The sequence below is a fragment of the Triturus cristatus genome, chromosome 4_1 (genome assembly GCF_964204655.1).
Source record: "Triturus cristatus chromosome 4_1, aTriCri1.1, whole genome shotgun sequence".
Classification (NCBI taxonomy): Eukaryota; Metazoa; Chordata; class Amphibia; order Caudata; family Salamandridae; genus Triturus; species Triturus cristatus.
The window spans coordinates 638,260,076-638,276,429 of NC_140585.1; positions in this window are offsets into that span (position 1 = coordinate 638,260,076).

Consider the following 16,354-nt stretch of genomic DNA (forward strand, 5'->3'; position numbering starts at 1 on the left):
TTTTTAAAGTGTCTCAGGCTTCAGTAAATACATACATTTAGGTTTGATATATATTTACAGGTTGTGCCGTCTTATGATTCAATGAGTTAATATGCCAGTACAACGGCTTGTTTTAATATCAGGGTTGAAGGTTCTAACTTCAGCTGGGCCTACTGAGAAGTTCATTAATTTAAAGTTGATGAAATGTGTACCATTGCATAGGATTGCAACAAGCATTTATTCTAAAAACTGGTATGTGTGTTATTAAGTTTTGTGAATTATTCACAGTACATGTAGTTTAACAATCTGGGAATAGGGATAATTTTTTTAGCGCCTAAAAAGGAGAAATTATTTTTCAAAATAGAGTGAATTATTACAAGTTAAGAGGAATTAGGAAGGCCTTCTGGCTTTGACAAATTCAGAGTGGCAGAAGCTGGGGGCTGGGAGAGCTGCAGAGGCTGGCTCGGTCACGCTGCTGAGATGCTATCTTTCCCGTAAACAATGGAATTGACATTTATGACCTTTTAAATTAGGGCCTTGCCTCTGTGGAATGCAGAATGACCGTGCTACATGGGCCTCTAAAGCTGGGGTTTCTGGTTTCTCCATAACAACATCACTAAAACTAAAGAACTTAATTCCAAAGGGAAAATATAGAAAAGGGGTTTTCTTTGAAAGCCCAAACATCATGTTAAATGCTTTGCAGAACTGATACATTTGTGTTATTTAACAGAAAACGAAGTGTTGCATTAAGTCTTAGACAGAAAACAAGATGCAGCCTTTTTCGAAAAAATTTTTAAGGCTACATGCCTACGTGAGAACGCATTGCCAATTAAGACCTTTTTTTTTCACAGTGGAAATTGTAGGTGCCAAATTCATATGGAGTGTCATGTAACGATTTTTACTTTCAGAAAGGTAAAACTACGGTGGCTTGATGTTGCAACAAGAGGGTAACAGTTAAGTAATGGAAATTAATTTTTGTGTATTTGGTCCTATCATGAATTGTTCTTGCTGGTCCTGTATGTTAGAAGAGAGACAGTAAAGTTATGTTTGACAGCAGATTTCCATTGACTGGGGATCTACTGTCAAAAAGGAGGGTAAGGATTTTAAACCTGACAAATTAAACAGGCCCAAATATTGGGTTTTGGGCTGCAGTTTTACAGTGCATAAAGTACATGACATGGTGTTTGTGTGTCACCGCTTACTCACATATGCTATTGAAATTTGCCTATGCTTTTTGTGCTTGATATACAGCAAGTATATCTGATGGCTTGACGTTTTGTGCGTTTTTTATTTTTTTTTGCATGTTTTCGTTGTTTTTGTTGCTGCTTTTGATACTATTACAAGTTTACCTGTGTTGTGAGGGGATGGTCATGACGATGCCCATCGCTACGCAACAGTTGGTTGAACTTGTTCTGGTTACTAAATTCCACAGATAATGATATTTCATGCTGTGAACATGAGAGACAACACTTCACCAGTGCATGTCTATTTGACTATAATGGTAAGGAAAATGAAAGAGATATACAGGATCAAAGTGTGTCACCTGTAGTTAGTCACGTTACTGCCCCTTCCCTTAAAGGAACAGGCAGCCTTACATTTATGTATCCTTGATTGGAGCTAAGGATGAAATTATAGATCTGTGACTCAAGGTGGCCTAATTTCTATATTACATTAGTTAATGATGTTTTGCTTCCTAAGTAGCCTATGGCTTTTGTTCCTTAAAAGAAAACTAGGTTTTCATTTTTCCCTGAAGAAGGAACTGGAACATTACCTAAGATTACCGTATATGGTGTAGCCGCCAGCGGTACAGTTAAAATGTATGTAACTTTGGCCTTTGTGTATCACCCGTACTCTTGGTGTTGTGTCACATGCCTGACTATCACCCAAATAATTTTTGGTCTTCCTATAGATTTTTTTTTTCCTTTTGTTGCTTCTCCCCTGACCAATGTCGCATCATGCTTAGTTATTGGGGATTTTGGTTGTGTCCTAGTTCCAATTCCCTTTTCCGTATTCCTTTCACCAGTCAGCCCATTTATTATTGTAGGTGTATTGTTCAGGTACACACTTCCAGACTGCAGTGATGCACCAGGGCTCCCCATATTATGTATAATTCCCTTTTGTATGACCAGACTGGTTTCCAAGAATTTTCCTTAGGCCTGCTTCAATGTTTTCCAGCCTGACTGTCAGGATAGCGATAGACTGGTTAACTGACTCAATATTATAGTAAGACAAGTTTTCCATCTCAAAAGGAGATATCTTACGTTTACTTTTTGAACATGACGAATTTTCAATGTCTATTGTTAATGTGGTTTTTACCCTTTTGTTCCTGCTGCTTTAATTTTTGGTGGGATCAGATGTGTTCTAATCATGCAAATATCAGGACTTGTCTTTTGTTTGCATATTTGACTATTAGCCTGTGTATTGCATATTGCACCTGATGTGAAAGCTTTCTACATGCCCAAGATAATCTGTACCATGTGATTTCTCTATTGAGATGTTCTAGATAAGGAATTTAGGAACACCTAATCATTGGAAAAAAAAATGTGTTTGCCCCATTACACAATGCCACCATATGTGAAGACATCCATGTAGACAGAATTCTCGTGTAGTTATCTACACTTAAATGATGGATGCTCTCACACGCAAACCCAATTGAAAAGATTAGAGACGCTGTTTTACCTACTGCCTTTATATTTGTATTGCTTTTTGAGAATGACAGTGTAATCTAGACCAAAATTGTCCCATGGCGTGTGGCCACTCCTTTGAAAGACTGCAGGCCACCTATTTGCAATCCCCTTGTTATACAATGAACTGTTTAAAGCATTGCACTTGCTTCATCAGAAGGCGTTCAACATCAGAAAAGATGGAGGAGCTGGTTTTGCCACAGAACCAGAATTTCAGTGCACAAGAGCTCCTGTCATGTGCTGGTAACCTCTGACAGTGTGCAGTCCCTTGAGCCCCTGGGCCTGAGTTTTTGGCCACACACCCCCCTTTCCTTTGCTCCAATGGAAGTGCAGTGCACCGGCGGATCCAAGATTGACAAAAGGCACTAATTCTAGGGCCCATGGAAGAACAGCCTGAGCGTCCTCTGACACTGAATGATGAGTGTTGGAGCCTGAGAATGGTCCCAGGTCTGCACGAGATGACCTATGCCCTTGATCAATGGAGAGCACACTACCTGTAGTGCCTGCCGCAAAGGAAAGATACTGGTGCACTGCCTTGAGACATTGAGACTCTCGAGTGAGCTGTGGGTGTTTGCCAGGAGGGCACTCCAACTAAGCAGCACTTTTCTCATGTAAGGCTTGAATGAAGAGGCCCATGCAAAAGAAAACAACAGAAGAAGATTTGATGGACAATAGAAGCCTGCCAGAGAGGCTTTTTGAACGGACTCGGGGCATAGGTGGTTTCACAAGAGGTTTCCGTGTGATTGTATAGAGTAGGTGTTAAGGAGACAGATTGTTTTGCTGGCATTGTTTTAAAGTACTATTCTGTTTAGTATAAGCAGAATAAAGTCCATTTTCTGTGGAAAGAGTACCTCCTTTTCACCTTAGAGCATTGATGAGGGTCACCACTGTTTCACCTGAACATACAAGAATTACTGAAATTACTGAGCCCTAAAAATGTTACTAGATAATTTTGGGATTTGCTTTTTGCTTAGGGTTGTGAAAAATTATTTCATTTGTAATAGTGGTCACTACTTTCTCCCGTTGCCTATATGTTCTTAATAACGTGTTTTCTAGTGTCTTTTCAAGCATGACATTGTCATTTATGGGTGGGATCGTTTTTCTCTACTCAATTGACTTCTGCACCCGCTTCCCAACCTATGTCTTTTCCTACCACTGCTTCTTTGTACTCTTTTCTCCCTATCCTGAACATGGGCAGGTTAAAAGATTAGAATTCGTAAGCAATTCTTTTGTACAGCTTCTGCATCAACATTAGTTAGTAGTGAACATCACTAATTATTGGGTGTGTGATCTTATGCCGCCTACTACAGACAGAGGTATTCCTTATTTTGTCCCGCCATATGTGGCCTTTGTGCTACTACATGTGTAAGGAAACATGTATCAGAAAACGAGCTAAGTAATAGGATGATGCTACAGCAACATCTCCATGACTTCATGAATATTGACCTAGACTCGGATTGATGAGAGTATAGTTATTGCCTATGTAAGGGCAAAAGGAGGGTCTGTGGTACTTTAAAATTTGGGACCGCGTAGGAGGCAGGGCCCTACCCCTGTCTCTTCCGGTATTAGCAAACCGCGAATGGCCAATGCGGTATGTACAAGTGCTTTATATAACGTTTCATTGATAAATGCACTATGTATACGATATTATACATCACTACGTGGGTTCCATCTTAGAGCGGTGGCCATTTTATGGTTGCCCTCACATAGGCTACATATTATGAAGCAAATACGAGCCTTTAGAGCACATGTGCCTACCTTTGACTTCTCTATGACCTGGGCAGCTTGGCTCTGCTGCCCCAGGTCAGTCCGGTCTCACGAGCTCCCCGTCCTCTGGCCACCTGTGATTAGCATCAGGGCTTGACACACCATAAAGCCTTTACATTAAACACGAGCCTCCAGCTAATCTCTTTCACACCTGACTGTTCCTGCTTTATGGCTTGTTTCCCAAACAGGAGATGCTCATGTTTTTTGGGGCCTACCAGTATCTGATGTGGGATCTGAGCCTCGCTGGGTAAATAATTGTGAGCTGGTTGAGCAGGAATGTGGGATTGTCACCATGACTCTGCCTTTTCTTTGAAGCCAAAATATGTGAATGACCACTTGTAAAACAGGGGCGGTGTTGCCCAAAGCGTAAAATTCTGTATAAAATGGAAGACTGGTTTTTGTTCTGCAGACTGCCTCATTCAGTTGCTAAGGCTTCTGTGTGACGTAGTCTCACTCATTTGTGTTTAATAAAGATGTCTTTTTCATATTTCAGCTTCTTCTGCCAAGTTCTTTGTTACATTACCATGAGAGCGTCTTTTATAATACTACAACAACAGGATAACCCGAAGTCATAGGGTGCTATCCCTGGCACCGCTGGGGTCCTAAAATCCCCGGTACTTCAATTGTTCCGCCCATGTATAAACTTCTCCCAGTTTGTAGTCGATAATATCTCTTTTATATTTCCTCAGTTTCCGTGCGTTCATTTCTTCTGTGTGTTTCTCCAACTAATGTTGAATATCCTTTAAAGTATCAGACCATTCCTCTGCTGACATTTTGGTGGATATTTCTTGTTTAAGTTGAGTGATTTCATTATTGAGATCTTCAATAAGTATTGATAGTTATTCTACAATTAAGAGTATCAAGTCTAGTTAACATTTGTTTAAAATTGCATACCATCTTTCTATTAGTTTAGGGTTGTTTTTACATAAAGACGGTTTCAAAGCAATCCGTAGTCCTCGCAGTATGCGTTGATTTTTATGATATTTTATAAGGGTGCTCGCATGGAGTCTTTGGTTTATCTCTCTTTTTCGTGATGAATAGTAGTTGTTTGATGTTGCTCTGTATATTACTAGTGCAGCTGCCTGCTGTTTCGACTTCTGTAATTAATGCGTAAATTCTTTGTACTTCATCATTTGAGTAAGCAAAAGTGTTAGCTTGGTTATCCGTAAGGTTTGTTAAATCTTCGTATTGCATTCTCAAATGTTGTGTGGGTGCCTGGTGCTGGCAACAGTGCAGAAGAATAAATGAAACTAGGACTGGCACTCCTGTTTTGTAATATAAACTAATTGCTGAGGTTTTGTGTGCTACGGAAGGTATCGCCCTCTGGGCCACAGGGCGTGAGAGAAATAAGGAAATTGCGTTGCTCCTGCGAGCAAACTTCCCTTACGTGCACAGCCTTAATGTCCAAAAAAGATAGGACTTCACAAGTTCGTATATGTATACCATAAAATTAAATCAAATTTCAAAATCAAATTCCTTATCGCCAAGTAATCTGAGTTCATCCACGGGATTAGTTTATTCAATCCTGCGATGTCATCATAATTCAAAAGAAATTATCCATTTTGCGAAACATGATGAAGATTATAACAATCATATGCAGTACAATATCCCCAATGCATTTCGGGCTAAGTATTGCCCTTCATCAGGGGTGATATTCTGAAAAAGAAATAAAGGTATATCTAAGTCGAAAGCTTGGGCTAACAGCAATAAAAACATAAACGAGTGAATGAAGAGTGAATGAACGATGTGCATAAACGAAAGAAACGAAATGTGCTCTATGAGTGATGCGGGTGCCTAAATATGAAGCGAAGAACAGTAAAGTATATTAGTTTCTATGATGTGAATGTGTGTCCCTGAGAAGCAGGAGACTGTGAATAGTGATCGTCTCTAGATTAATCGGTGTGAACACAAGATAGTCATTGGTTAGAAAAAGAAAAAGAAAGGAATACCATTAACAAGTCCTGAGATGCGTTAACTAACAAATACCCGCGTGTGGATGAAGTGAATACGATTCTGAGAAAGTGCATAGTCTTTCTTTCAAACACACGTGCAACTACGTGAAAAGTTCGTGAACGAAGTACAAATAACTGTACCTTACTCGCATATTGTGAAGGTTACGAGATTCAGAAGCGTGAAACACGAATCAGGTATTCCAATACAGTTAAGTGTGTTAGACGTGGCGTGTGTTAAAGAACAAATAGAAAGAGACGACGGGCTGTAGTGGTAAGAGGAAGGCTAGCGGCCATCTTGGAGTGGTGAAAATAAATCAAAATAAAAGAAGTAAACGGTGAACAGACTATTCATGGTGCAATTGTATACAGAGTAATAAAGATAATCCAGGAAAGTCTTCCAAAAACAAATATATTACACACGATCATTAAGACCATTAGGGTTTAAAGAGTCCAATGTCTTGATCCAAAATTATTCACGTCTAAGCAATATTTTAGAAATGTCGCTGCCTTCTCTGGGTGTGATGCATTCCAAGATAAGATAAGAAACCGTAGTTGGTTAATGTTATGTTTGTAAGTTTTGAAATGTGTAGCCACACATGATTTTTGGTTATGAGTACGTATGTTAGATTTGTGTTCATTTAATCGTATCTTCACTTTACGCTGAGTTTTACCCACGTATACTAGGCCACATGGGTATTTCAACATGCAAATAACATTGGTACTGTCACATGTTGCCGTAGTTCGTAGTTTAATGTGGTGTCCTTTTCTAGGATGGGTAACCGTATTGCCCGAGATGATGTTGTGGCAACTGTTATAGTTATTGCATGGTATAGTACCTTTATATTGGTCCTGTGGTGTAATAGGTGTAGTCGTAGACAGTATTTCTCTAATGTTTTTACTCCTTTCGTAGGCACACAATTGTTTGTGTGAGAAAATGTCATTAAAATCTGGTTCTGATTGTAACATTGGCCAATGTTTCAGGATTAGTTTCTATATAGCAGCGCTGGAAGTTGAACATTTAGGTACCATTAACATGCGTTCTTGTGGTTTAGTGCATGTTTTGGGGTTAAGGAGGTCTTCTCTTGTTTTGAGCACTGTTCTTCGTACTGCTTCATCCAATATGGGCTTAGGATATTGTCTGTCTTCAAATCTTTTAATCATGTATTTGATGTTAATTTCTAGTCTGTCTGATTGTGATACGATCCTTTTAACTCAAAGGAGTTGTAAATAGGGGAGATGGCGTTTCAAAGGTAGCTGGTGAAAGCTAGAAAAGTGTAAAAGTTTGTTTCTATCTGTGCCAAGGCCGCCATTTGCGTGTGAGAAAAACAGAAAGTTGAATGCTTGCTGAGCAATTACCTGATTGTGCCCAGAGTAGTGAAAAGGTCAAAGGTCTATATAGGCCAAACAATGCTATGCTTACTAGGGCATGGGTTGCATGTCAGCATCAGCATCATTAGAAGGGTATTCTCACTCCTGGAGTGAAAGGGTCAGAGAAGATCCGCATAATGTGGAGCAGAGCAGGTTCAGAGAAAATATTGGCTGTTGTGTCCATCACCTCTACACCAGATAGACCAGCTAGAGGAAGTTGAGGCTCAAGATGCAGATGATGTGTTAAGATTGGGGTCACCGTGAGAACTGCAGGAGTTGTTGGGAATTGTCATCTCAGGAGATGTTTTGCTAAGCACAGGAACAGTGTCCTACTCTGGTGAGCTTACACAAAGCATGAATATGATTTGACAGCAAGCTTCAGTAACATAATTTCTACCCTGCATACCACTCCTTGCCTAATGAGCAGGTAGAGCAATTCTACACTACTCTGAAGAGCATGATGAGATCTCCATCAGAGGCCCTAAGAAGGAAATGGGACCTCCTCCTATCATTTCTTTTCGTCACAGACAGGGAAATGCCACAGAAGGAGCCCTTTGAAGTTTTATTTAGGCATCCTGTCAATCAATCCATCAAGTTTCTTGTGAAGCATGACTACTCACCAATTAGGGTCTAAAGGCGCTGAGTGGGGGTGGGGTAGATCTGCGGTTCTTGATGTCCTTCCTGAATTGCGGCAGTGACGGTGATTGCCTGAGATGAAGAAACAGGGAGGTCTAGGTCTAAGCAGTGAGGTAGGAGAAGGATTTTCCTCCAGCCATGGTCTTGCAGATCCGTTGGATCATGGCCAGGGCCAGTTGGGTGGAGCGGAGATGTCTGGTGGGAGTGTAGAAGGCAAGGCAGTGGTTGAGGTATGCAGGTCCAACATTGTGGAGGGCTTTTGTAGCCATGCGTAGGGAGCTTGAAGGTAATTCTTTTGTTGAAAGGTAGCCAGTGAAGGTCTCTCAGGTGGCCAGTGATGTGGCTGTGGTGGGGGATGTTTAGGATGAGTGTGGCTAAGGCGACTTGGATGTTCTGCAGTATCTTTGGGAGCTTTTGGGTGGTGTCAACATTGAGTGCTTTTCCGTAGTCGACTCTGCTGCTGACCAATGTACAGGTGACCATTTTCCTGGACTCTGTGGGGTTCCACTTGAAGATCTTCTGAAGAAGGCAGAGCCTGTGGAAGCAGGAGGATGAGATGATGTTGATTTGGCGGTTCATTGAGAGTGAAGAGTCCAGGATGATGTTGAGGTTTCTTGCATGGTCTCTGGGTGGGTTGGGGGAGTTCCAAGCGCTGCGGGTCACCAGGAGTCGTCCTAGGCAGAGGGGGTGAAGCCCAGGATGAGGACCTTGGTCTTGTCTGAGTAGATCATGAGGCAGCTGTCCTTCAGTCAGGTGGCAATTGCCTTCATTCCATAGTGGAAATTACTCTTGGCAGCTGTAGGTTCATCTGTCAGGGAGAGAATCAGCAGGGTGTCATCAGTGTATCAGACAATGTTAAGTCTGTAGCTTCTGACAATGGTTGCAAGTGGGGCTATGTAGATGTTAATAAGGGTAAGGGTTAAGGGAGGATCCCTGAGGCACTCCGCAGCTGATCTCTGTGGGTTCCAAGTAGAACAATGGTAGTCTGACTTTCTGTGTTTGGCCAGTGAGGAAGAAGCAGATCCATTCTAGGGCTTTGTCACAGATTCCAGCATTGTGGAGGCTTGCGCAGTGGGTGTGGTGGGAGACAGTGTCAAAGGCAGCTAAGATGAGGGCTGCAGACTTGCCTCAGTTTAGGAGGGTGCTGATGCCGTCTGTAGCTGTTAGGACTGTGGTCTCGGTGCTGTGGTTGCTTCTGAAGCCTGATAGGGAGCGGTCCAGGATGTAGTTCATTTCAATGAACTCAAAGGGTTTGGTGGTGATGGAGTTCTTGATGACTTTGGCTGGGAAGGGGAGCAGGTCTACTGACTTTGGTAAAAAAAAGGTAATTTACCCCTAAGTACACAAAGCATGAGGTGGTGGGCAAATCTCTGGGCCTCAAGAAGCTGATGTCATGCTCAAGAACAAGTCAAAAAGATTCTTAAATAAAATATACTTGAGAAGGCAACACTAAGTAGGTAATGAACCAACAAAATGGGGTTACTGTTCCTAAAGTGACACAGATCGTGTCTGAGAAAAGGAGGATAGAGAGAAATGGGTGTCTAGGTACTGCACCAAACATAAAAGGGCAGTCAACAAGTTTGTCTCTTGTTGCCCTCACACATCCCTAGGGATGTCATGCTTCATCATTGGGTGGTGCTCCTCGTAGGGCCAGCGCGCAATGCCCTATGGGTCCCTACAAAGGGTCACTTTAGCGGAGAGCCTTTTATTTTGCCGTTTGATGAGTGTGAGAGTGTGTCCTAAGTGGGGTCGTGAGAGGTGGGTGCAAGATTAAATTTTAAAACTGGCTACAGGATATCCCAAACTATTTAATATGCTGATTCCCCTGCCAAGGTAAAAAACAGTGAGGTTAGTGTTACTTGTGGGGTGGTGGTGACCCCTAGTAACTGAACAAGGTCAACATGTTTCGCTCCTAAAGTTTCCATGATCCATGGTGTAGAAAGCAAAAAGTGTCAGTGAGTCAACCCCAGTCTAACATTTTTGATTGAGCAGTCCCCCTTGAGATTTTTAGGGTGGCACTTGCTCGTGATAATTATCACTGTTGGTTCGACCTAAGAGAGAGAAAAGAAAAACATATGGTACATAGACAGACACAAAACATTAAACATAAAATTATGTGATGTCCAACTGTATATCTCTAGTTGGTAAAGGAACACCAGATACAGACTCACTGGTTATTTAGGTAGTTGAGAGAGCCATACATTTGTTTTTTTTCCCCTGTAGTATAATATAGTACGAAATTGACCCAAACGTATCAGGTATCGGAGCGCTTTACATGAGCACAGTGAGCAATCCACCTGAACCAGAGGTAGTACTACGACTAACATCCTGAGGAGAAGAGTGAACCCCCTGAAGAACCAGAACCTTTTGGACCTGGCGGCGCAGGGTACGCCTTAATCTCCTGGGTTCTCCTGCTTAGCTACACAGAGACACGGGGACACTCTGTCGGCGTAAAAGATCAGCTTTATAAGCTGCAGCTAGTACAGTTGTCCCAGAAGTACACGAGGTAGGTTCTCAGGAGACTGCCACTTCACTCCGTGGCGTACAACCTTTTATAGCATATATGAAAAATATACATTAACCAAATACACACCCAGAATACATAAGAAAGAGCCAATAAGGAAAGTTGGAAAACAGGACAGAACCAATAGGAAAGGTTTAAAAACAAAGTATCAGATGACTCGAAGAAGCCTTTCCTTCAACTGTGTTTGTCACCCCTCCTTCAAACTAATTCATTAACAGATCTACAACTAACTTGCAGGTGGCGAGATACGTTTGTGTGTATTGGAGGACAGTTGTGAAACGAGAGAATGCTAGCAGAGGACAGCGAAGGCCAGACGATAAGATAAAGTCAAAGGAGAATAGTGTGAACCAACAGATAGTTGAGACGGGGATTAGAAAAACCAGACAGGGATTAGTGTACTCGGCCAAACCTAACACCAGCTTTGCAAATAGAGGCAGAAGGTTAATTTTGACACGAAGCTTGCAGAAAAAGCAGAAAAAGACTTTGACCGTCGTGCTCCCTGAGTGAGGGCAACACAAGATGGCGGCGGAGCACAAAATGGTGGGTCGATACGATCACAATCGAAAATCGAAGTTCCTCAGACCCTCCTTTTGCCAGAACTCAGGCAAGATACTCAGGCTTATATTAATCTGAGTCAATGTCGATGGCCATAAGGTCATTGAGCTGTTGCTGTAGCATCATTTTGATATTCTCTGTTCTTTGTGGCTTGGTTTTAGAGATGCACATAGTAGCACAGAGGTCGCAGGTGGCGGGGCCGCAGTGCATACAAAGTCAACAAGAGAATATGATGGCTAAAATTACTCCAAGAAACGTCAATATTTTCCAACCCCATTTGGACAGTAGTCCCCAAAACCACTCCAATAATGACCAATCTCCTTCGTCTTGATGAAATCGACTCAGAGATCATGTGTAACTTAGAGATAGCTTGGTATACTGTCGGAGTGTCATTTGGTATGAAAATACAGCAACTTGACCCGATCAATTTGCATTCTCCACCACGGTCTGCAAGAACAAAGTCTAAGGCAACTCGGTTTTGTAAAGTCATGAGACGATCTGCCTGTAGTTCTGCCGTGATATTACTTAAGGCTCATACAGTGATGTCTATGGTGGTTTCTACGACGTGAACCAATTGCCTTATATTTCTGCTGTTGGCCATTGGACCCCAAAAAGGAAGAAATCCTTTGAGGAAATCTCCTCCCTCTTGTCCTGCTGTGTCCTTGGAATTAATAATCCCTCTGCCGTATCTATTTCGATGATGATTTGCAGAAGCGGTGTATGTAGGGGGAAGAAGGAAAGCTATATAGAAAGTACCGGAGAAACCCGTTGGCAACCACGTATAAGCCCTATTATAACAAATGAAATATGTGCCTTGAGACGGCACTAGAGGAGGCGAGTTTTGAGAGGAGTAGACATATGTATAGTGTCAGCAGACTGACCATTTATCTGTAGACAGAAATTGCCCTGATGTGGTATAGTCCAAATCGGTGAAGACTTTCCTTTTTTAACTTTATCACTAAGGCTAGTGACATAATGGGTGACGTTCCAGTTAGTGTACGCTTTTCTTTCGTCAATGGAGATCTTACTATTTTCCATGATTTTAGCCATAGCTACCATTCCCTTTATCAACGAACTATGACTAAAATCCGGATCACTAATACGTGAACTAACGGATTGTCTGAATTTGCTTTGATAGGCATTGGAGAAGATAACAAAATAAGCCCAAGCAGAGCCTTCATAGGAGAATGGAAGAACTAAAAACGGCATTCCTTGTTCGACGGTATGTGGCATGAGTCCACACACCCTACAGTCAGTTGTATTGATCACTAATTGATGTTGATGTAACAACTGGACGAAGGAATTGTTGTAATATTCGGTTCTTCTAATGAGTTCATGTTGAGGAAGGGTATGAAATAGATGTGAAGAGACAGTAGAAGAAGACGAAGAGGTAGAAGGAGAGACAACTTTTTGCTGCAGAGTAATAACAATCCAACTGATTCATTTTATCTTTACTTTCTCTTTTGCCTAATGTAGTTTCCATCTTTCTAAGTGGATGCTCACGGCAATCTTCCTCAATCACTTAGTCACGATTGTCTGCCATCCTATGACACTGCAAGTCCTGCAGGCCTATTGCCACTATTCAGGTCGCAACTAAGACTCCTACCGTGACCTTGAAACCGGGACAGAATTCTACATAGGAGAGAGAAATCTTAAGAGTTCTTTGGTCTAGGTCTCAAATTATAATGTTCTTTATTAGGTGTAGTTTGATCCTGGAACAATGTTTGTGGATTGGTCGTATTCAAGCGACGATGTGATGGTATTGCTTCCTGAAGAATGTCGTCGTCCTCTTTCTCAGACAATGTTCCATTCAGGTGTGCATCACTGAAAGGTACGACTCGTGGAACTTTTTCACTTTCTGAGTCACCAACACCCCTACGAACCCACTGATCGAAGGGTAGAGGCAAAGGAACCTTCTTACAATGCACACCGTAAATCCAATTTTTCTTTCCTTCGACTTTGACTGCTGTTCTCGTGGTTAAAAGTACCAACCGAGGCTCCTTCCACCTGGGCTCCAAATTTCTCGTCCTTTGGAAATTCTTGGTACAGACCCAGTCACCTGGTCGGATGGAATGACCTGGGTCTGTGGAAACCTCCGGCAAAGCACTCTGAACCTTTTGATGGAGAACACACTATTTTGTCATAAGGTCATGCAAGTAGTCAATCAACATTGGATATGGCAAGTCTGAGTATTTCTTAGGGCGAGGGACTCCCCATACATTAGCCGGGCGTCCAAAAACTACTTCGTAAGGGCTAAGTCCCAAACGAGAGTGTACTGCAGTTCTGGTGGACAGAAGAGCTAATGGTAAAGCATCGGGCCAATTGAGTCCTGTACTAGCCTGAACTTTTTGCTAGTTTTAACTTTAAAGTTCCGTTGTAGCATTCTACTAAACCCGCTGACTGTGGATGATTTGGCGCATGGAACTTTTGCTTGATACCAAGACCCGCACAAACTTTTTGCATGACTTGGCCCACAAATTCGCACCCATTGTCACTCCAGACAATGCGCGGCAAACCAAACCTAGGGAAAAATTCTTTTAGTTGAACTTTAGCTGTGGATAAGGCTGTGTTGTCTTTTAGAGGGTATGCTTCTATCCATCTTGGAAAGGCGCATACTACCACCAGTACATATTTGAGGTTGTTGCATCGCTCCATATGAATATAATCGATCTGCAACACCTCAAATGGATATGTCGGAGGAGCAAAGTGACCTGCTGGAGTTGGGGTTCCCTTTCCCGGATTGTACATCAAACAAACAATACAATGTTTCACTACATTGTCTGCACACTTCGGGATCCCATCATTTTGCCACACTGGAGCTAGAAGCTTGCATATACTTTTTGCACTTAGGTGAGCTGGACCATGCGCCATAGTGACTACTGGGAGTACATAAGCATCTGGTAACAGCCAACGTTGGTGCTCAGATAATTCCACCCAACATCCCATCTCATCCAACATTCCTGTACTCTCTTTCCACTTGCTCAACTCTTTCTTTGTAGCCTCTTTCTGAATCGCTCTTACACTTTCCACTGTATCCTCGTACATTCCTCTCTCCCTAACCCAATTTGCAGGACCCGCCACATACGTTCGACTTGTTGCATCTCTCGCTGTCTCTTTCGCTACTTCATCTGCAAATGCATTTCCTCGACCAACATCATCTGTAATCTTTTTGTGCGCACTACACTTCACAATTGCTATTTGGGAAGGTAAAGAAAGTGACTCAAGAAGATCAGTCACTAATTGACCATGTTGTATTTTAGTGCCATGAGAAGTAAAGAAACCCCGTTCTTTCCAAAGACGCCCAAAATTAAACGCTACACCAAAGGCATACTGACTGTCGGTATGCACGTCTACTCTCTTTCCTTTTGACAACACACATGCTCTCGTTAATGCTATCAATTCTGCTGCTTGAGCTGAATTGTGTCTGATATGTGCGGTTTCCACAACTGTATATAAAGTAGTAACAGCATAGGCTGAAACTGTATCTCCATTAGGAAGCTTAAAACAAGAACCATCCACCCATAGAATTCCATCCGGATTCTCTAGCGGCGTATCTTTCAGATCAATTCTTCCTTTTGTCTCTTCCTCGGTACGGAGGAAACAATCATGTTGTTCTTGGTCATCTTTGTCCACTGGAAGAGGCAACAAAGTAGCTGGATTTAAAGTATTACATCGTTTGATGTGCACGTGACTAGCCAAAAGTGTCAACTCATATCCAGACAAACGAGCACTCGTAAGATGCTGCGTTTTTGTTCGGTTTAGTAAGGTGTCCACTGCATGCGGCACCATAACAATAAGTGTGTTATCTAACACTATTCCAGCAGACTGTCGAATAGAAATCGCTGCTGCTGCTGTTGCTTTGAGACAACTAGGCAATGCTTTAGCTACTGGGTCTAACGTAGCTGAAAAAAATGCACATGGTCGTTGTTTGTCTCCAAATCGCTGTGTTAAAACTGACAACGCACAACCCTCTTTTTCATAAACGTAGAGCGTGAAGGGCTTACTGTAATCGGGAGTACCCAATACAGGAGCGGAGCATCGAGCAGTACGTAAGTCAGTAAAACTCCTCTGACATTCGTCAGTCCATGTAAGGGGCTGAGGCGTATCTTTTAAAGTGAGTGCTAACAAAGGCTTGGCCAACAGAGAGAAGTTAGGGATCCACTGCCTACAATAGGAAGTAATACCCAGAAAGGCACGTACCTCCCTTTGTGTGGATGGCACAGATATTTGTGCAATCGCCTGAATTCGTTCTGGGGTTAATCGTCGTCCCTCCTTTGATAGGAGATGACCCAAATAGGTAACCTCTCTACGAACGTGTTGTAATTTTGAAGGTGAAACCTTATGATTTGGATCAAACAGATGGTGTAACAATGCAACAGTCACATCTTTACAAATATCTTCTGAATCAGCAGCAATCAACAAGTCATCCATGTATTGGATAAGAGCAGCACCAGACGGTAAATGAAAAGCATCAAGGTGACATTTTAAAGCTTGACTATAAATAGAGGGACTTTCGCAATAGCCCTGAGGTGCGCGCTTAAACCGGAAGCTTCGGCCTCCAAGAGAGAAGCCAAAAATATCCCTACTCTCTTCAGCAATGGGAATACTAAAGAAGGCATTCTTTAGATCGATAACAGAAAACCAAGTCGCTGTGGGAGGTATCATTGTCAACAAAGCAGTGATATCTGGTACTACGGGATTGCGGCACAACAATTTTGTTTACCTCCCGGAGATCAATCACGGAACGATATACAGGAGGCTGAGAAGGATTAGTACGTTTAAGAACAGGAAGATTAGGACTATTGCATATGTTACCTCTCGTTTCCTCAACCACACCCTTCTGAATCAAATCATGAATGATTTCCAAAAGCGCTTTTTCACCTTCAGTA